General features: G+C 44.3%; 1 protein-coding gene across 1 annotated transcript in view; it reads right to left on the minus strand.

Moving 5' to 3' along the window:
* LOC146784501 (zinc metalloproteinase-disintegrin-like VLAIP-B) overlaps positions 1-23,227 on the minus strand; it is a 3,966,015-nt gene that overhangs the window by 823,636 nt on the left and 3,119,152 nt on the right. The gene's annotated exons all lie outside the window — the stretch shown is intronic.

The following is a 23,227-nucleotide window of genomic DNA, read 5'->3' on the forward strand; positions in this document are numbered from 1 at the left end:
AATAGGAGCCTGTACCAGTGAGGCTCTGACGGACACTGGGAACTTGTATATTTCTTTTGCATTTTGCCCCCTTTTCATCATTCGTTATGTATGCCTTTGATAGAATGGTTGCTGAGGAAGAGCAGCCAGTGAATCTTGTTGCCCAACATAATATGGTGAGGACCCGCAAAAGGAGAATAATATGTGTTGCTTTTGTGATGTTGTTGCTAATAATATTGTGTGGGGTGTCATGGGTGTTAGAAAATGGTCAGGATGTACCTTTACACACTAAGAGTAAGGTTATTCCTCCAACAAGAAAGAAAAGGACAACCCGAGTAATGTGTTTCTAGAAACAAACAAGAGATTCCTGGGAGTAGGGACAGCTTGTTATCCCACTGAATCTGTTACTAGTTTATGGACTGCATATCTGTTATCAATTGTAAATTATACCTATACTCGTCCACCTCAATTTACAGAAGTGAAGGGAGTTTTTGGTTTTGGCATTCCAGGTTCCTGTTTCTATTATAGAAAGCCACTGGGGATGGGTTATCCAGGGTGTTATAACAACATTTATTGCAACAATTTCTACATGGCAGAACAGAATGTCACACTGGTGGATTAGCATTATAAGGAATTGATAGTTACCTGGGAGGCTGGTTATTATCCTGCTTGTTGCCCTATCATGAATAGTATGGACACTTCTTTGTACATCAATTGTTCTGGAATAGTGCTGTATAAAAATACAATGCCCCTGGTGAATGACAAAGATCCGAATACGTTGGAATGAACACCAGATATACTGCAGTAGATTACCAAAGACCGATTTATGCACACCCGGGGTTTTACTTTATGTCTAATGGTACTTATTCTAACGTTCACAATGGTACAGAGGATGTCGCTCTTGGGATGGTGTTGCCCTTAGGTGTTCCCTGTAAATGCACTAAGCCTAATATCCGTTGATTTAAGAGGACCTTGACCAAGGAATTTTGCGAGGGAGTGACGGATATAGAGATCAATAACTATAGTAATGGGATCACTTTTGGATACATCCTTTCTTCCATTTTTACTTTGGGTAGCACCTCTATGACCCATGGTGAGAAAGCTAGAGAATATTTTGGGTGCAAGTTACATATATTATTTAATAGTACCGTGGCAGTTTTACGTGACATCGCCACTCAGTTGGAAAGTACGCAAATATATTTAGACCAGACTAGGTACACTGTTGATTTCATCTGAGCTGGTTGTGTATGCATAGTAGTGGGAGATTAGTTTGTAGTCAGGATCAAAGATATGGAAAAGAATATTACTAAAAACACATATTAGACATCTTCGAGAATGTCAAGGGATTGGAAAGTGGATATTGGTGCTTTGTTGTGCCCTTATTCAATGCCTCCCCTTCTGTTGCTCTTATTGCACCATCATTCTCACCCCAAAAGGAAAATATCGATTCATGATACCAATGCTGCAATTATAGTAAGCAAAAGAAATAGTCAACCTCATGAACAGAGATGAGGGCATTTTTGAGACTTCTTCCCTCCTTCCAGTCTCCTTTCCCGATACTGAAAATATGGAATGCTCATAAGGGGTTTTAGTCATGGTCTCCTGTTTTCCTAGTTTTATATTTTTCTTGTTGCTGTCAGAAAATGTTTTAGCTCATGCTAAAAGGAGGGTCTGTGTGAATAGAAATATTCATGTTTGCCCATTGTCCTATGTAAGTTAGCATTTGCGGCATCATTTTCTATTCAGGCGCCATTTTGAATTATGATTGAAACTAATCCTTTGCTATTTTTTTAAAAAGACCTCTGTTATGTTTTGTTTCTGCAGTGCTGTGTTTTGCTTCACTAATGAATAGACTGTTCATATTAGTGCATACCTTTCTTACTAGATAGAGGCCCTCTCCCACTTGTCTGGTGGTGGGTGTAGGGTGAAACGACCTTGGGTTGTATTAGGAAGAGTGAGATATAAGAACCAAAACTTTTTTTTTGTTGTATTTTACCGTCCAGCTGCATCTGCTTGGAAAATTCAACTGTGGGTGTGCCTTCGCCCGGTCATGAAATGTACATAATGTATCTTTATGCTTGTTGATTTCAGTCCCTCTGCAGCACTCCTAGTGACTGGGCAGTGTATGGAGAAGGTGAGAGGCCTAGTGGCATGTTGGCAGCCCTGACTCGGCCTGGTAGAGGAAGCAACAATGTACTACTGTTACACGATTATAGTGGGATACCTGTATGTGCAGCACCACAGATTGTGGAAAGGTTTGGCAGTTATCACGGCAAACTGTACACCTCGTGGAGTCTGTGCACAGAAGACTTCAAATGATTATTTGGCTCATATTGCAATGAAGTGGCTGTCCCAAAAATTCAGGGAGTGGCTGATGGCCTCCCTCCACCCAACTGAGAATGCTCCTGCACTAAAAGACATACCCAGCGATAAAGCACCAAGTTCTGATGGCCCTGCAGTGGCCTTCTACAAGGCCTACTATGACCGTCTTGTCTTGCACCTCGTTAATCTCTTTGAGAAGATAATCAGGGATGGTATCATGCCTCTAACTATGCATGAGGCCATGCTGATTACTCTGCTAAAGCCAGGTAAACTACCAGATCAGTGCTCCTTATACAGGCTGTTGTCTGTGCTCAATACCGATATGAAGCTCTTAGCTAAAATCTTCGTGAATAGGCTGGCCCCTCTACTTCCTCGGCTGGTGGGCCCAGAGCAGTCGTGGTTTGTCCCTGGTCGCTCGCTTATGAGTAATTTACGTACTCTGTTTTGTGCGATTCCCCGTATGGACAAGAGCGTCCACACTGCAGCAGTTTTTTTTAAATGCTGAAAAAGCATTTGATTCTGTGGAGTGAAATTTTTTGTTGGCCGTGTTGAGGCGTGTGAGCATTTGCAAGGTTTTTATCAAGTGCTATACGCGGAACCAGTGGCGTGGGTGCACATGAATGGTTTGTTATCAACTCAGATCGCGATCACGAGAGGTACTAGGTAGGGCTGCCCGCTCTAACCGCTGCTGTACACTTTGGTAGTGGAGCTATTAGCTTGCACCTTGCTTGAATACTATGCCCACCAAGGCATTAGATTTCCACATTCCAAATTGATAATATCTGCATTTGCAGACAATACACTATTGTATGTACGCGACCTACACCACAACCTTTGACCAATGTTACGTGAGATGGTAAGATTTGGCGGCCACTCGAACCTCCATATAAATTAGAATAAGACAGTTATATTCCCTCACACCGCTGATACTGCACCCATTCAGATGGAATACAATTGAACGTGGACTACTGACCCGGAGCACTACTTGGGGGTCCAGGTACGTACTGACCCGGAGGTGGTGATACGGGAGAAATATGGGCATGCAGTGCAGTGACTTACGGAGGTCATTGAAAGATGGATATGGCTGCCATTATTGATGCTGGGGCAAAAAGGTCTTTTGAAAATCTTTGTGCTACCACAATATATTTTTCTTTTTTGTCAACATACTGATTCTACTACCGAAGGCGCTGTTCCGCAATATTCACACCTTATGGATTAGATTAAGCTGGTAGACAACCCTGTGTCCAATGGGAGAAATTGGTATTACCCTATTCAGCAGGAGGGCTTAATGCCCCAGACCTTAAGACATACTATAGCGCAGCACAGCAGGTACACACATTTTACTGGATACATGATCCACGAGAACTGCCACATTTGTATTTGGATAGGGATGAAGTGTGCCCTTTCACTCTCTTGCGATACATATAGAGCAGACCACTGCCATGTTCCATATTATCGACCCAGTAAGAGTCACAAGATATCTTCTACGTAACACCAGACTTCCTTTTCCAATGACAAAAGACTTACCAATTACTTTATGTAAAGGAATCCTTTATTTCAATTACATCAAAAATATAGGCGCCAGCCAACGCGTTTCGTTCAATGGATATTGAACTTCATTAGGGCTTAAAATAAATAAGGACAGTGGAAATCCAAAGTGGGGAATTCCCAAATTTCTCAAATTTGTGGTTCAATGCAAGATGCGAAGATATCCTGTGGTATTGAAGGAGGGGAAAATGATCAACAAAGTCGTTGTGATGCACCCGGATGCAGGGATGAGACGCTGACGACCTACGCTTAAGGTACATACACCGGGCCCTTATCCGGGAGCCCCAAACAGGATGCATCTCAACAACTTTGCTGATACTTTTCCCCACCTACAATACCACAGGATATCTTTGCATCTTATGTTTCCATTGTCCTTATTTATTTTAACCCCTGTTATATCTTCTACGTAAGACTGCTGATGCTCAGAAGTTTATACTTCTTTATTCCTTGAAAATATCAATAGGCTGGTTTCCATTGGGATTGGATAGGGCAATTATACAGGTATTGTGTGTGTTAAACATATGTTGTATGGGGGACCTGTTCACGGAAAGGGAGGTCACCACTTGGGAACAGATTCACACAAAAACTCCAGAGATATCACTGCTCACCAAATATTATTACTATTGAGTGTGCCAGTCGCTGCGTGCGCTGCTGGGGGATGAGATGTCAGAACAACAGGAAATGGCCCTGTTGTATTTACTGCAGACTCGGTCCCCTCAGCACAGTATCTCAATGTTATATGCATTTGCAAGAGTTAGGAGCCACTCGGTAGAGGTAAAGTCATGTGAAGAGTGGCAAGACAAATTGGGTATTGAGGTAGCTGAGGAACAGTGGACGTATTGTTGCTTGTTTACAAAGACTATTTCACAGAATGGATGAGACTGCTTAATACACTTTAAATACCTCAATAGGGTATATTTCACTCTGGCACGGTTACATAGACATGGGCTACGTGAAGATGATTGTTGTATGAGGTGTGGTGCATTATTACAAGATATGGTGGAGACACCGATGCCCAAGACCCCATTGGTAGCTCTTCTGGGATATGATGGAGATGTTCCGAGGTCATCTCAGAGCCTGGTGGCACTTGGTATTCTGTTTGGGAAGAGGAGAGTTACTTTGTGATGGATGAAAGGTCCCATGCCGACGTTGTCCGAGTTGTACACTGACTTACCTTATTGTAACACACAGTCAGACAATTACAATGCCCTCATGCCAATACTTAACAGACCATGAGATATATGGGGGCCGCATCAAGCATACCTGAGTCGCAAGGCTGCAGATGAAGGGGAAGGGGGCATGGTGGGTAGAAGCGGAGGAAGACTAGATTGAAGGGTTGGGACACAGACATTACTGGCTGGAGGGACCCGTAGGCAGTGCAGGAATACTTACTTGAGTATTGTTTAGATGACATGCGATCCACAGAGGTTTTCTGGTATCTCCATGCATTGTATCTCGCGTTTATTGGATTGACTCCTCTGACATTTGCCTCAACTGCCATGCACAACCTTGAATGATATGTATTTTCTTTCCCAATTATGTTCTCACCCTCCAATGCGTGATATGTTGGTCCAAATATGGCTACTCTATTGATTATTTGTGTACAAAAGCATAAATAAAGTTAAAAAAACAATGTGCCTTCTCAACCCTAACACAGGTTTTGTGCACCAAGTGCAGTGGCAAGCACCAAGGTGGCAACCTAAAGGTTGCCCCAGCTTCTCTGAGTTCTGGATGACCAGCCTGCACTTTCCTGAAACTGCTGCCACCAAAACAGGAATCTGTCCTCCTGCCAGGCTGTGTGATTTGTCCCCGGAGTCAGGAACAAAGACTTGGGCAGGAAGGATGTTACACGTCCCCCCTCCCAAGCAGGCAAGTGAACTGGCACATAAAGGCAGTGAGCTTTAAAGGCTGCACTGCCTCTGAAATGCAGCTGGACTGAATCCCAGTGGAGGAAACAGCTTCCTCCTGTCCCAGGCACATTTGCATCCAGGCAGGTCAAAAATGTATCCCCGTGGTTTGCAGGTACAGATCATCTTTGTAGCAGAAATAGTTGCGAGTGAGTGCCAGTTCAATGCACTGCAGCACCAAGGACTGTGGGGTGTCATAGAACCACTCTTGTTCCCCCAAGGCCCGTGCTGGTAGAACTTGGGACTTGACCCGATTCAGTAATTGAAACACCATGAATGTTGTGTATAAGTTGACATGCCAATGTGGGTTACACTACATAGGGCTCACAACCAGGAAGATCAAAATTAGAGTCCAGGAACATCTCAGTACTTTCAGAGCAGGGAAACTAACCACCAAGTCAGTACAGCATTGCAATGAGCAGAAACATTCTTTCACTTGGGTTGTACTGGAAAAAGTGGTGGGGGACTCACAGAACATAGAGAGAGTTCTGGCTACCAAAGAAGCATGTTGGATTTTCCAAGAGAAAAGTGACCAGATCGGACTGAACAATTTTATAGAATAGAATAAAGCCATGTGTTAAAATTCATTTACTAGTTACTTTGGCAGTGGCTAGTCCTTACTTTGGTGTCCGAGAGTGAAGTATCTGATTTACTGAAAACTACAGTCCAATATAATACCCTATATACAACACTATGATCATGGATAAACCTTGACCGTGTTTCTAAGTTCACACATATATTGATGTGCTCTGTTTCTGCTACATTATTCACAGCTACACTCCTTTATGTTTGATAGGGATATTATAGCTCAGTGACTGTCATCTGTAAAATACATATTTTAGAAATTTAGAGGCAATAAAGTGGGAGGTCACCAACTCTGACTGCAAGTGAGGGGTGTATATAGAGAAAGAGTTATGCAACCCCTACCTCCACTTATATAATTATCCTCAAAAGCGGTGCCTTTGATGAACAGGTCTTGGTGTATTTGATACTGCATGTTGAGTGGAGGGTGACCTGTTCGTCGTTTTCCCTCTGTAGCTCCTTATTGTTTAAGACTTTGATGTGGCCATGGATTTATTTCTTTGAGAGGGAATACAGACGTGTGTTTTGCTCTTGGCTCATTAGGAGCACTCATTCTTCCCCATCCTACTGCACTATTTCCTCTGTCAGGTCAATGCTTCAATGACAATCAAAGCTTGGTCATGCTTCAGCCTCATTTCGATGTTCACTGCCCCATTAGATTTTAATTCTCAGCTCAGTCTTCTATACTGCCAAATTCCCTCAACTTGGGCACACTTTTATTTAGCTTTTCTAAGTTATAATTCACGTAAGCAAAGATACTGCTCATCCCAACTTCTTAGGCCTTGGAAACCCATTTTTCATCACACCACACAACTATGTTAAGTAGCAGTGCTTTGAACTGGGGGAAAGATTGTGACAATGAAGTCACCCATATTGCTCTCACCCGAGCTTAGAGTTCATTTTAGTGGATGTCCTATGGCCCAGAACCACTCTAAGTTGTGCTGTCCTGGTTGATTTGTTTTTTTACCTTGCTGATAAGGGGTCAGCCTTAGCAGCCCTAGTTGTCACTCACTTCCCCCTTGATATTCCCTGGATGCTGCCTTCCTTTGTCTTCTCTATCCAATTATTCAGACCTCTGACTCTCACTGTGACGCCAGGACATCACATAGGGGTCGATTCCGATCCGGGTCGAAAAGCACTCCGACCGAGTCGGATCCGGAGTGTTTTCTGACCGAGCCGGACCCCTACAGTCCGACCAAGCAAGTACGATGTGCACGTATGCTGTCGAACTCGGTTCGGTCGGACTCCCATAGAAGTCAATGGGAGCCAGTTGTACGACGCGCACATGCGCTCCCATTGACTGAATGGGTACGTCTCGAACAAGTGCGCCCCCTACAGTGGGTACGCGTCGGTGCCATCCGCACAGTACATGCCTGTGTTGGGGAGACCCATAGATCTCCCTCTGTGTCCGAGTCGTAGGCCTGCGGGTGTCAGGGGGTCCGACGCGGACCCCCGAAGTCCGACTCCGTGAGCTTTTGCGAGCCGGACGCACAGGCTGTCCGACGCGTGCATTGTACTGGCCCGGTTGTAAATCGCATCCATTGCACGCCACGGTTAGCTTCCGACTGAGACGTACGGAGCGGTTCGGAGTCGGAAACGACTCGGTCGGTGAATCTCACGTAGCTCGCATCGTACTTGCTCGCTCGTACAGCTGTATGAGTTGGCCGGAAAACACGCGTACGGCTCGTAGTTTTTCCGTCCGGATCGCGTTCGGTGCCCTTCCGACCCGGATCGGAATTGGCCCCACAGTGTCATTTACATCCACAGGTGCTAGCTGTCAGATATGGATACTTTCTAGCGAATAAAGCCCATGTTTTCTTTTGTACAAAGGGACATCATCTCCCTTTGCCCCTAGAAGGCAAGAGCTCCACTTCACTCCATCATCACCAAACTAAATAAAAGTGGTGAGGCAGCACGAAGGGCATTTCAGTAGGCAGCGTACAGGAGACAAATAAGAAAAAAATAAAATACTACTCACCTGGAGCCCGCTACTCTCGACTCCCAGAAGTCTGTGCACAGACTCTCAGACTCCCCTATACCAATCCAGCAAAGGTAATGTGGACTGTACTATGGGACCTTGCTGAGTGGTTCGGAGAGGTGGGGGGGAAGGTATATCGTCAACTCACACCTGATACATGTCATTTTATGTGGCACACTGGGTAAGATGTATGTGGCACACACTAGCTAACAGTTCTGCTTTCACCCACTTTCATGTGGTCCTCAGGGGCCATAGTTATATGACGTAAATGTTCACTGTGAATGTGGTATGATTATCTGCTGGTTTTCTGTACTCTGTGCTGGAGAATAGCTTACGGGTAATCACCGCCCTCATGTGTGTCCCACACAGTTTCGGAGGGAATCCTTGTTTGAAAGGGGGAGAATGTGTGGGTGGGAAACAATATGCTGTGTCATACATTGGGGGACATGGCTTGGGCGAGGGGTAGGGGAATTTTCTATGCATAATTGTCTTTGCTATGTGGCCAGGAGGGAGTTTGCTGGGGAATGTTGAGTAACATCATTGATCCATTAATGGAAAAGTTGTATAATGAGTGAAGAGACCAATCCAATGGTGCCACCAGTTACAGGTGGTGCCTCGCTGTGTTTTTTGTCCTGGAATGTCAAGGGGTTGAATGATAATCGCAAAATACGTATGGTAGTGCTGTATTTACAGCAAAATCACATAGACATAGCTATTTTATGGGAGAGGCGCTTAGCACTACACATTGGCTTGCTTCCTCAATGCAGAATGAGAGGAATAGGCATGCTGCGGAGTTCACGACGCATGCTTGAGGGGTCCTGGTGTTGGTGCATCATGTGTCAGGTATACAAATTCATGAAGTGTGTGTCGACCCAGGGGGAAGATATGTAGTGGTACTCTGCTGCAAAGATTAGTTTTATGAGCTTTTGGTAGGCTTTTTCGGTCGTAACTACGAAGATGCACAGTTTTACTGCTCCAAACATAGTAAGCTTGCTACCTATGGAAATGTACCACAACTCTGGGGTGGGGATTTTAATTACGTATAGTCTCCTGAACTGGCCCGATCTAGCCCCCCCCTCTCAGAATACCATTGACAGCAGCCAGAGCTATAGCTGCAATAGCTGAGGAAGATGGTTTGGTAGACGTTGAGCGTTTTTGCTCCCTGTTGGTCAGGAAGTACACTCATTACTTGTCTGTTTATGACATTCATACTTGTATACACTACTAGTTGGCCCAGCGTGACTTATTGCCCTTTATACGCCAATGTGAGCATGTACCTCGTACATACTCAGATCACTCACCCATACGACTGACGTTAACAGTTGGGGATATGCAGTTGAGGGCTTTTACCTGTTTTTTTCCGACAATATTCGTTATTAGACACAGTGTTCAGTGAGGAGATTGCGCATTCAATAGATGACTATTTCCCCAATAATATGGAGAGTGTGTCCTGGATGGCCATCATTTTGGAGGCATTTAAGGCCTATATCTATTTCAATGCATTCAGGTGTGCTCAGATCCATAAGAGATCACTTGCAGAAACTGGAGAAGGAGTTGACTTTGCTGGAGCGCGCAACTTAGGGAAAAGTTGAATGAATACAACAAACTGGAATAGACTGAGATAACACATCTAGGGACATTGCGCATTGCCCTATTTAAGTTAGCATTCGCAGCACCGTTTTCTATTCAGGTGCCATTTTGAATTATGATCAAAACCAACCCTTTGCTATTTCTGAGAAAAGGCCTCTGTTAGGTTTCGTTTCTGCAGTGTTGGGTTTTGCTTCACTAATGAATAGACTGTTCATATTAGTGCATACCTTTCCTACTAGATAGAGGCCCTCTCCCACTTGTCTGGTGGCGGGTGCAGGGTGAAACAACCTTGGGTTGTATTAGGTAGTGTGAGATATGAGAACCAAAACCTTTTTTTTTGTATTTCACTGTCAAGCTGCATCTGCTTGGAAAATTCCACTGTGGGCGTATCTTCACCCAGTCATGAAACATACTTAATTAATCTTTATGCTTGTTGATTTCAGTCCCTCTGCAGCACTCCCAGCGACTGGGCAGACTGGGCCCCGCTCTGAGTGTATATGAATAAACAGTTATTGGTTTGTATTCTCTACTGTCTGACCCACTCTTAATTTAGTATGGAAGGCTGATAGGTGGTTATTAGTGACCCAGGTGACCCTAATTGGGCCACTTCCTTCAGTTGGCGCCCGAACTGGGACTCCTATGGGTGATTGATCCATCCCATTTCCTCAGACGGAAGGGAGGCTGAGGACATCGTTGGGTCAGACTGACGGCTCAGGGATCCCTGCACGAGGAGTATTATTTACTCACAGCTGCCCCTTCTGTCCTGCCGGATGGTGCCTCGCCCAGTGGTCATCCCGACTAGAGTCCTGAATGGCGAAACCCTTGGATCTGACCGTTTGGACTGAAGAGTCGGCAGTAGAGAATTGGTCTGTTTGTGCTACTCATATCAGGTGAGTTTGTTTTGGTTCTTTGTGGATATGGTACCATTGGGGATTGATTTTGGTACGGTCTGAGGACCATTTTTGATAAAAGTATTTTCAACTACTTTGCTACGTAAAAATAACAAATTTGTTTTACCTTTTGAAATGCCTACACTTGTACTCGTGTTGCCGTTGTTGTTCTGCAGATGCTCGATTGTAAGAAGCTCAACCGGTGCCTCCTAAAAGCAGCCCCAATTTTGATATGTATGTGAAGCATGGTCTTTGCCCTATTATGTTTAGTACACTATGGCACAAATATACTAGGGACAATGCCAAGTTGCACAGACTGTTGACGGGCACTTTTGATGAAGATGAGCAATTATTTAAGAAAATAAGCAGACAGTCCATGTTTGACTCCCTCAGAACTTGGCAGAAGGAGGACAGACAGAGACGGTTAAAGATGGAGAGAGATGCACAGAAAGGAAAAGAGCAAGCACTGACCCATAAAGCTGTGGCATATGATAGAGAAAAGCAAGAGTCTGGAATTGAATGTGAAGATCGGAGATTTCGGTTGCATATTGATAAGTCTTATTTGATCATAGAAGAAGACGAAACCTTTGTAGAGGAGTTGCTAGATACTCGACCCCGCCTCCATATGCCCCGCAGAGGATATATCCCGCTGTTTCCTTACAGCCACAGCTGCCTGTTACATCTGCTTCGGTTGGTCCGGTATCTATGCTTGTTGTTTCAACAGCTTTAGCTACAGCACCCCCGCTCCTTCTTTGTCGTCACCATCTTTCGCAACTGTGAATCTCAGCACATCTAATGTCTCAACTCCTGCAGCCTCTGCTCTCTCTCCTCAGGTGCAAGCGCCAGCGAAGATTGTACCTGTCAATTCTGTTGTTTCTCCTTCCTTGGTTTTTCATCCTCTGACACCTTTGAATGTTGAGACACCAGTGCGCAGATTTGAGGATAGAGATTCGATGAAATTTGAAGAGCGAATAGGCACGTTAATGCGATCTAGTGTGGAGGAAGAAGTAATAGCTGACCGGAATGCGCTGTGGGCTTGTAATGCGATCTATAGTGTGGAGGATGTTTGGGAAGTCATGCGAGATTTTAAACCTTTTATACAGCAGCATGCCCTTAAGCATATGGTTGCTACAGTGATTAGTCTCTGGCAACAACACATTAGGACAGAAGCGCGTCGAATGTTATTTGATATTAGAGATCGTGTGTACGCAAGTGACTTGGAGCCATGCCAAGTATTTGGGAATGTTACAACATTAGTTGCTCACAGGGATAAATTACATGAGAGGAGCCCTACTCAGGTATCTCACTTCCTGATGCGGGAGGTCCATCATATACATCAACCAGAAATACCTGAAATTACAGATCAGCATGGTAATGTTAATAGACCGGCTGAGGTGGCCCGTTTTCAGGGTTTATACTCCTTGGAAAAGAAGTGAGGTTCTAGCCCTTAACCTCTTGCATGCTCATGACGAGACCAGCTCGTCATGAGGCACAGTGGAGCTCTGCTCATGACGAGCTGGGCTCGTCATAACGGCCGTGCTCCGCCCACGTGCGATTGATTCCCCGCCTGTGCGGGAGAATCAATCAGTGGGCGGAGTCATGACGAGCTCAGCTCATCATGAGCACAGCTCCACTGTGCCTCATGACGAGCTGGGCTCGTCACGAGCACCGCGGTGCCGCGCGCCGCCCCCCCGCGCCGTGGAGGAATTGCCCCCGCGGCGAAGGGGTTAAGGATCATTTACCTGATCTTAGGAAGAATCCTACCGCTTATTATAAAAAATTGACAGAGGCTGCCTCTTCTACTGTAATGACTCTTGCTGATATTGAAATGTTCTTTAGTCTTCTCGTTCCGGTTGATTTTTGGAGACAAGTTCATACTCAAGACCAAATCGCGAAGTTGGGTGGTACATGGGATGTGATTAAGGGATGGGATCAGGAAAGGAGACCAGGTGATAAGCTCCGAGCCTAGATTCTTGCTTTGCTAGGGCGCATTATTACATATATGCAGTCCCTTGATGCGCCCAAGAAGGTAAATTTGGATAAATTGACGGCTTGTTGACAGAAAAAGGATCAAAGTGTGTCTGATTTTTTTACTCGGTTTGAAGATACGTTTTTGGACTATAGTGGGCAGGATATGTCTATTGAAGGTGGAGTTTGGTTGTTTGTCAACAGATTTGTTTCCAATCTTCTTACTGAAATTGTGAGTTGTTTGCAGGCGTCTGAGAGTACTTGGTCCACCTCTTCCCCCTCTGTTATTTTGAATATAGCTCAGTACTATGAACATCGAGCTCAGGAGGTAAAGGATAGGACTGATAAGAAACACAAAGATTTAAAGACAAAGGTGTTGTACAGCAAGCGTTTAGGTGAAATAGTAGGAGACGGCGTTGTTCTTCCAGACAGCTTCCACGTATAAGTAGACAGCCTTCGATGACCCCTTTAGGTCCAAATCAGTGTGCCTATTGTAAGGAGGAGGGTCATTGGCATAGCCAGTGCCCTGTGCTTTTACAGAAGGTTGCAGCCCCTAGAGGATGTGGTTCTGGTGGGAGAGGTCAAGGGACGGAGAGAGCTCAGAATGTTATGGTCTCACAGGGTCGATAATAATTACTTTGATGACCCTCAAAATGGCCAGTATCATCATGATGATTACGATATGGATGAGGTGACAGGTATGTCCAAAGCTAGGACAGCCAGGGACAGAGAAGGGGACCAGTTTAGATACCTGTAGATCAGCATGGTCCTTATGTCACAGCGGATTTGCAAGGCTTGACTAAGGAATTTTTGGTGGACACAGGTGCAATGAAGAGTTTTGTTTCTCGACATATGGACCCTGGGGCAGCCCTGTCTGGCCACAATAATGTTTCAGTAGGTTTTTAAGGTGTACCGGTTGTAAGCCCCATTTCCCGCCCCCTTGAATTGACTGTTGTTTTTTTTACTGTGGAGTCTCCGTTTTTGTTGACATCCAACTGTGGTGAGAATCTGATGGGTTCGGATTTGTTGAAGAAGTTTTATGCTACAATCCATTGCTCTCCTGTGGGCGTCTATATCACCATGGGTCCGGATGTGAGTACTAAACAGTGTTTTTCTCAGGATGCACCCCTTCCGGCTGAATTTGATGATGTCCCACCCATTCAATGAGCTACAGGTGAGACAGACATAGGACTGTTGCATATACCCCCAGTTTCTATACGAGTCAAAGAGAATGTTGTTTTCCCTCATATTTCTCATTATATGATACCACAGACAGGAGAACGGGTTCTTCTTCAAGTTATTCAAGATTTGATAGAAAAGGGAGTAGTTGAGTAAACATCTGGCAATATTTGTAATAGTCCTATTCTTCCAATTCTTAAAAGCGCACCCTCAGGCTCCTCTGAGGATGCTGATAATGTTTATAGTTTTGTGACTGATCTGCGTGAGGTTAATAAAATACTGGTTCCACAGTTCCCTGTGGTTCCTGATATTACTGCGCTTTTGACAATGATTCCTTCTACCGCTAAATTTTTCTCTGCTCTTGATTTGAATAATGCTTTCTTTAGTAATCCTATCCACCCAGACAGTTGATATTTGTTTGGGTTCACACTGGCTGGTGGGAGCTTTAGATTATGTCACGCTCCTACCAGTCTATACAGAGAGTCCTAGTGCCCTCAGTCAAGCATTAAAAGGTCAGTTGGATCCCTTGTCGCTTCTCTCAGGTAATGTATTGGTGCAGTATGTTGATGATCTCCTCATAGCTTCTGATACGGAACAGGGTTGTAGAGATAGTACTGTTAAATTTTTGTTGCATTTGGCCCATCATGGGAATAAGGTTTCCATTTCTAAATTTCTGTATTGTTGACAGGAGGTCATCTACTCAGGTCACCTACTGTCGGAGGAGGGTGGGAGGTTGACCCCTGAGTGCATCAGCACCATTGTTAAAATGCCTATTCCACAAACTCAAAAAGATGTACGCACTTTTGTAGGTATTACTTCCTTCTGTCACCAGTGGATCCCAAACTACTCATTACAAATCAAACCTTTGCTTGCATTAACAATGAAAGAAGTGCATGAGCCTTTGCCTTGGACGCCCGAATGTCAGCAGTCTTTTGAGCAATTGAAAACTGCGCTTTGTTCGGCTCTAGTGCTTGGTACACCTAACTATGGCAAGCCGTTTGTGCTTCATGTCCATGAGATGGCTGGTTGCGCGCTTTCTGTCCTAACACAAAAATTTGGGGATAAGCAATGACTGTGTGCTTATTTCTCTGCTGTGATTGATTTTTTCATGAGGGCCCTCACGAGTCGTCTAAGAGCGGTCACGTTGTGGCCACTTCAATCAGACAATCAGCTGGACTCGAGCTTAATACTGACCTCACAGTTATGGTAGCCCATGCTGTGGATACACTTTTCAATAAGACAAAGACACAGCACCTCACCAGTGCACGTCTTACTTGCTATGAATTGACAATGTTTTCTAAACACATTACGATTAAAAGACGTGCTAGAAGGGAGGAGTAGTAACGTGGCTGGATTCAGAGATCCAGCCACGTTACTACTCCTCCCTTCTAAGAATGATGCAGTTGATAAGAATGACTGTATCTACTGGACAGATGATGAGACGAAGGGACAGGTAGACCTGACTGATGTTCCCTTATCTGACCCCTAAGGAGAACTATTTGTTGATGGCTCTTGTTTTAAATTACCAGATGGCACTACAAGTGCAGCTTACGTTGTCACTGCATTGGGCACGGTGGTAGAGACAACATGGGTCCCCAATCAGTCGGCTCAAGCTGCTGAGCTCGCTGCTCCTATTTGAGCTTGCAAATTGAGCCGGGGGCTGGTTGTCAACATCTATATTGACAGCCAGTATGCCTTCGGGGTCGCGCATAATTTTGTCCGACTCTGAGCAGAGAGAGAGCGTTCCTTATTTCTCATGACACCAAGATTCAACATAGGCACCTCATATTGAGGCTTTTGTCCACTTTAACGCTCCCAAGAAATTTACTAAAATTAAGTGTAGTGCCCACAGGAAGGTTACTGATGACGTGGGTAGACTAAATGCTTTTGCAGACCAGAAAAGCTAAGGAAACGGCCCGAACAAAGATAAAACGTGTGTTTCTAGCAGGTCCAGCTAGGTGAGTCCCTGAAGTTGTAATGTTTGAGAATGCCCTTGAAAGTGTAAAAGAGATAGAAAGTGAAGCCACAATGGAAGAATTAGCGGAATGGCAGGAAAGCACAGTTAAAGAAGGAAGGATGTTGGAATGATAAATCAAGGAAGCAGAGATGGATGTTGCCAGATGCATATGTTCTCCCTGTGCTGACTATGGCTCATACCAGTGCCAAAGGCATTTGCGAATTGTTAGACCCTCTATGGCAGAATGACAATATCTCCAAGACAGCCATGCATTTGGTAAAATATTGAATTGTTTGCATGATGAATAATCCTGGGAAGGGCATCCGTACACCACCTGGTAGTTTCGTATCACCCACTTTTCCTTTTGAAGTCCTTCAAATGGACTATCTTGAATTTGAGAGATACATTAATCTGAAATATGTTCTGGTGGTTGTATGTGCATTCAGTAAATGGGTTGAGGCTTATCCCACTAAGGATAACACAGCTTGCCCCGAGTTATCTAGAGTGACAATGGAAGTCATTTTAATGCAAAAGTGATTCCATTGATTTGGGAAGGTCTTCTAGTGAAGCAGAAATTCCATGCTGCTAATCATCCACAGTCAGCGGGTTTGGTTGAGAAGTACAATGGTACTCTCAAACTGAAACTGGCAAAAATACAAGAGACTACAGGGTTAAAGTGGCCAGATGCTTTATCGTTAGCTCTTTTGTCGACAAGAAAAACAGCTCAGGATTGTCTCCTTACGAAGTCGTGTTTGGGTGCGCGGCAAATGTCTGGGGCGTCCTCGTAAATTTTTTGATGTAGAGTACCCTGTATTGCTTGATTATTTTGGCCAGTTAACTGAGAATTTATGTTCTATTCACCAACAGGTGCAAGAGCCCCTACTTTCTACACCAGAGGGACCCAGCCACAATACCCACCCCTGTGATGACATTCTGTTGTGGAACTTTCAGAAGAAGAAAAGTTTGGAGGCGCGCAGGAAGGGGCCTGAGCAGGTTCTATTGGTGACACGTACTGCTGTGAAGGTTCCTGGCCGTAAGAACTGGGTTCATGCAAACAACTGTCAGAGGATTCCTTTACCTCTACCCTATGATCAGTGGGTTATGGACGGCATCGGGGACTCAGAGTGCAAGCATGTGCCTCAGTTTGTCCCATACAGTGATGCCCAGCTAACATGGACGCAGATGGACAAGGAGAATGCAGATGTGTTGAACGAGTCTGTTCCTCAGGAAATACAAGCTATCCAAGAGCATTTGTTCACTGATCACACAGTGCCTGGGGCTACCAGGTACAATTTGCACCCTCAGCTGAGGGAAATTGCATCTAAGGAGAAGAAAGATTAGGGATGGACTGTATAAGATAGGTTGTACTAAATTATAGTACCAACGGAATTAGTTGAGATTGGTGAGGGATTTCTGCATACTTCATTTTAGTTGTTTGAACATTAGACAGGGAAGATCAAAGTATACCCTGACGGGATACCATCCTGATCGACATGGGATACGAGCTTTGGACAGAGCAAGCTCCAGTGCTGGTGCTCAAGAGTGCCCACATACGGATGGACAATAGGAGCCTGTACCAGTGAGGCTCTGACGGACACTGGGAACTTGTATATTTCTTTTGCATTTTGCCCCCTTTTCATCATTCGTTATGTATGCCTTTGATAGAATGGTTGCTGAGGAAGAGCAGCCAGTGAATCTTGTTGCCCAACATAATATGGTGAGGACCCGCAAAAGGAGAATAATATGTGTTGCTTTTGTGATGTTGTTGCTAATAATATTGTGTGGGGTGTCATGGGTGTTAGAAAATGGTCAGGATGTACCTTTACACACTAAGAGTAAGGTTATTCCTCCAACAAGAAAGAAAAGGACAACCCGAGTAATGTGTTTCTAGAAACAAACAAGAGATTCCTGGGAGTAGGGACAGCTTGTTATCCCACTGAATCTGTTACTAGTTTATGGACTGCATATCTGTTATCAATTGTAAATTATACCTATACTCGTCCACCTCAATTTACAGAAGTGAAGGGAGTTTTTGGTTTTGGCATTCCAGGTTCCTGTTTCTATTATAGAAAGCCACTGGGGATGGGTTATCCAGGGTGTTATAACAACATTTATTGCAACAATTTCTACATGGCAGAACAGAATGTCACACTGGTGGATTAGCATTATAAGGAATTGATAGTTACCTGGGAGGCTGGTTATTATCCTGCTTGTTGCCCTATCATGAATAGTATGGACACTTCTTTGTACATCAATTGTTCTGGAATAGTGCTGTATAAAAATACAATGCCCCTGGTGAATGACAAAGATCCGAATACGTTGGAATGAACACCAGATATACTGCAGTAGATTACCAAAGACCGATTTATGCACACCCGGGGTTTTACTTTATGTCTAATGGTACTTATTCTAACGTTCACAATGGTACAGAGGATGTCGCTCTTGGGATGGTGTTGCCCTTAGGTGTTCCCTGTAAATGCACTAAGCCTAATATCCGTTGATTTAAGAGGACCTTGACCAAGGAATTTTGCGAGGGAGTGACGGATATAGAGATCAATAACTATAGTAATGGGATCACTTTTGGATACATCCTTTCTTCCATTTTTACTTTGGGTGGCACCTCTATGACCCATGGTGAGAAAGCTAGAGAATATTTTGGGTGCAAGTTACATATATTATTTAATAGTACCGTGGCAGTTTTACGTGACATCGCCACTCAGTTGGAAAGTACGCAAATATATTTAGACCAGACTAGGTACACTGTTGATTTCATCTGAGCTGGTTGTGTATGCATAGTAGTGGGAGATTAGTTTGTAGTCAGGATCAAAGATATGGAAAAGAATATTACTAAAAACACATATTAGACATCTTCGAGAATGTCAAGGGATTGGAAAGTGGATATTGGTGCTTTGTTGTGCCCTTATTCAATGCCTCCCCTTCTGTTGCTCTTATTGCACCATCATTCTCACCCCAAAAGGAAAATATCGATTCATGATACCAATGCTGCAATTATAGTAAGCAAAAGAAATAGTCAACCTCATGAACAGAGATGAGGGCATTTTTGAGACTTCTTCCCTCCTTCCAGTCTCCTTTCCCGATACTGAAAATATGGAATGCTCATAAGGGGTTTTAGTCATGGTCTCCTGTTTTCCTAGTTTTATATTTTTCTTGTTGCTGTCAGAAAATGTTTTAGCTCATGCTAAAAGGAGGGTCTGTGTGAATAGAAATATTCATGTTTGCCCATTGTCCTATGTAAGTTAGCATTTGCGGCATCATTTTCTATTCAGGCGCCATTTTGAATTATGATTGAAACTAATCCTTTGCTATTTTTTTAAAAAGACCTCTGTTATGTTTTGTTTCTGCAGTGCTGTGTTTTGCTTCACTAATGAATAGACTGTTCATATTAGTGCATACCTTTCTTACTAGATAGAGGCCCTCTCCCACTTGTCTGGTGGTGGGTGTAGGGTGAAACGACCTTGGGTTGTATTAGGAAGAGTGAGATATAAGAACCAAAACTTTTTTTTTGTTGTATTTTACTGTCCAGCTGCATCTGCTTGGAAAATTCAACTGTGGGTGTGCCTTCGCCCGGTCATGAAATGTACATAATGTATCTTTATGCTTGTTGATTTCAGTCCCTCTGCAGCACTCCTAGTGACTGGGCAGTGTATGGAGAAGGTGAGAGGCCTAGTGGCATGTTGGCAGCCCTGACTCGGCCTGGTAGAGGAAGCAACAATGTACTACTGTTACACGATTATAGTGGGATACCTGTATGTGCAGCACCACAGATTGTGGAAAGGTTTGGCAGTTATCACGGCAAACTGTACACCTCGTGGAGTCTGTGCACAGAAGACTTCAAATGATTATTTGGCTCATATTGCAATGAAGTGGCTGTCCCAAAAATTCAGGGAGTGGCTGATGGCCTCCCTCCACCCAACTGAGAATGCTCCTGCACTAAAAGACATACCCAGCGATAAAGCACCAAGTTCTGATGGCCCTGCAGTGGCCTTCTACAAGGCCTACTATGACCGTCTTGTCTTGCACCTCGTTAATCTCTTTGAGAAGATAATCAGGGATGGTATCATGCCTCTAACTATGCATGAGGCCATGCTGATTACTCTGCTAAAGCCAGGTAAACTACCAGATCAGTGCTCCTTATACAGGCTGTTGTCTGTGCTCAATACCGATATGAAGCTCTTAGCTAAAATCTTCGTGAATAGGCTGGCCCCTCTACTTCCTCGGCTGGTGGGCCCAGAGCAGTCGTGGTTTGTCCCTGGTCGCTCGCTTATGAGTAATTTACGTACTCTGTTTTGTGCGATTCCCCGTATGGACAAGAGCGTCCACACTGCAGCAGTTTTTTTTAAATGCTGAAAAAGCATTTGATTCTGTGGAGTGAAATTTTTTGTTGGCCGTGTTGAGGCGTGTGAGCATTTGCAAGGTTTTTATCAAGTGCTATACGCGGAACCAGTGGCGTGGGTGCACATGAATGGTTTGTTATCAACTCAGATCGCGATCACGAGAGGTACTAGGTAGGGCTGCCCGCTCTAACCGCTGCTGTACACTTTGGTAGTGGAGCTATTAGCTTGCACCTTGCTTGAATACTATGCCCACCAAGGCATTAGATTTCCACATTCCAAATTGATAATATCTGCATTTGCAGACAATACACTATTGTATGTACGCGACCTACACCACAACCTTTGACCAATGTTACGTGAGATGGTAAGATTTGGCGGCCACTCGAACCTCCATATAAATTAGAATAAGACAGTTATATTCCCTCACACCGCTGATACTGCACCCATTCAGATGGAATACAATTGAACGTGGACTACTGACCCGGAGCACTACTTGGGGGTCCAGGTACGTACTGACCCGGAGGTGGTGATACGGGAGAAATATGGGCATGCAGTGCAGTGACTTACGGAGGTCATTGAAAGATGGATATGGCTGCCATTATTGATGCTGGGGCAAAAAGGTCTTTTGAAAATCTTTGTGCTACCACAATATATTTTTCTTTTTTGTCAACATACTGATTCTACTACCGAAGGCGCTGTTCCGCAATATTCACACCTTATGGATTAGATTAAGCTGGTAGACAACCCTGTGTCCAATGGGAGAAATTGGTATTACCCTATTCAGCAGGAGGGCTTAATGCCCCAGACCTTAAGACATACTATAGCGCAGCACAGCAGGTACACACATTTTACTGGATACATGATCCACGAGAACTGCCACATTTGTATTTGGATAGGGATGAAGTGTGCCCTTTCACTCTCTTGCGATACATATAGAGCAGACCACTGCCATGTTCCATATTATCGACCCAGTAAGAGTCACAAGATATCTTCTACGTAACACCAGACTTCCTTTTCCAATGACAAAAGACTTACCAATTACTTTATGTAAAGGAATCCTTTATTTCAATTACATCAAAAATATAGGCGCCAGCCAACGCGTTTCGTTCAATGGATATTGAACTTCATTAGGGCTTAAAATAAATAAGGACAGTGGAAATCCAAAGTGGGGAATTCCCAAATTTCTCAAATTTGTGGTTCAATGCAAGATGCGAAGATATCCTGTGGTATTGAAGGAGGGGAAAATGATCAACAAAGTCGTTGTGATGCACCCGGATGCAGGGATGAGACGCTGACGACCTACGCTTAAGGTACATACACCGGGCCCTTATCCGGGAGCCCCAAACAGGATGCATCTCAACAACTTTGCTGATACTTTTCCCCACCTACAATACCACAGGATATCTTTGCATCTTATGTTTCCATTGTCCTTATTTATTTTAACCCCTGTTATATCTTCTACGTAAGACTGCTGATGCTCAGAAGTTTATACTTCTTTATTCCTTGAAAATATCAATAGGCTGGTTTCCATTGGGATTGGATAGGGCAATTATACAGGTATTGTGTGTGTTAAACATATGTTGTATGGGGGACCTGTTCACGGAAAGGGAGGTCACCACTTGGGAACAGATTCACACAAAAACTCCAGAGATATCACTGCTCACCAAATATTATTACTATTGAGTGTGCCAGTCGCTGCGTGCGCTGCTGGGGGATGAGATGTCAGAACAACAGGAAATGGCCCTGTTGTATTTACTGCAGACTCGGTCCCCTCAGCACAGTATCTCAATGTTATATGCATTTGCAAGAGTTAGGAGCCACTCGGTAGAGGTAAAGTCATGTGAAGAGTGGCAAGACAAATTGGGTATTGAGGTAGCTGAGGAACAGTGGACGTATTGTTGCTTGTTTACAAAGACTATTTCACAGAATGGATGAGACTGCTTAATACACTTTAAATACCTCAATAGGGTATATTTCACTCTGGCACGGTTACATAGACATGGGCTACGTGAAGATGATTGTTGTATGAGGTGTGGTGCATTATTACAAGATATGGTGGAGACACCGATGCCCAAGACCCCATTGGTAGCTCTTCTGGGATATGATGGAGATGTTCCGAGGTCATCTCAGAGCCTGGTGGCACTTGGTATTCTGTTTGGGAAGAGGAGAGTTACTTTGTGATGGATGAAAGGTCCCATGCCGACGTTGTCCGAGTTGTACACTGACTTACCTTATTGTAACACACAGTCAGACAATTACAATGCCCTCATGCCAATACTTAACAGACCATGAGATATATGGGGGCCGCATCAAGCATACCTGAGTCGCAAGGCTGCAGATGAAGGGGAAGGGGGCATGGTGGGTAGAAGCGGAGGAAGACTAGATTGAAGGGTTGGGACACAGACATTACTGGCTGGAGGGACCCGTAGGCAGTGCAGGAATACATACTTGAGTATTGTTTAGATGACATGCGATCCACAGAGGTTTTCTGGTATCTCCATGCATTGTATCTCGCGTTTATTGGATTGACTCCTCTGACATTTGCCTCAACTGCCATGCACAACCTTGAATGATATGTATTTTCTTTCCCAATTATGTTCTCACCCTCCAATGCGTGATATGTTGGTCCAAATATGGCTACTCTATTGATTATTTGTGTACAAAAGCATAAATAAAGTTAAAAAAACAATGTGCCTTCTCAACCCTAACACAGGTTTTGTGCACCAAGTGCAGTGGCAAGCACCAAGGTGGCAACCTAAAGGTTGCCCCAGCTTCTCTGAGTTCTGGATGACCAGCCTGCACTTTCCTGAAACTGCTGCCACCAAAACAGGAATCTGTCCTCCTGCCAGGCTGTGTGATTTGTCCCCGGAGTCAGGAACAAAGACTTGGGCAGGAAGGATGTTACACGTCCCCCCTCCCAAGCAGGCAAGTGAACTGGCACATAAAGGCAGTGAGCTTTAAAGGCTGCACTG

This window comes from Triturus cristatus, chromosome 11 (assembly GCF_964204655.1).
Source record: "Triturus cristatus chromosome 11, aTriCri1.1, whole genome shotgun sequence".
In the NCBI taxonomy this organism is placed as follows: domain Eukaryota; kingdom Metazoa; phylum Chordata; class Amphibia; order Caudata; family Salamandridae; genus Triturus; species Triturus cristatus.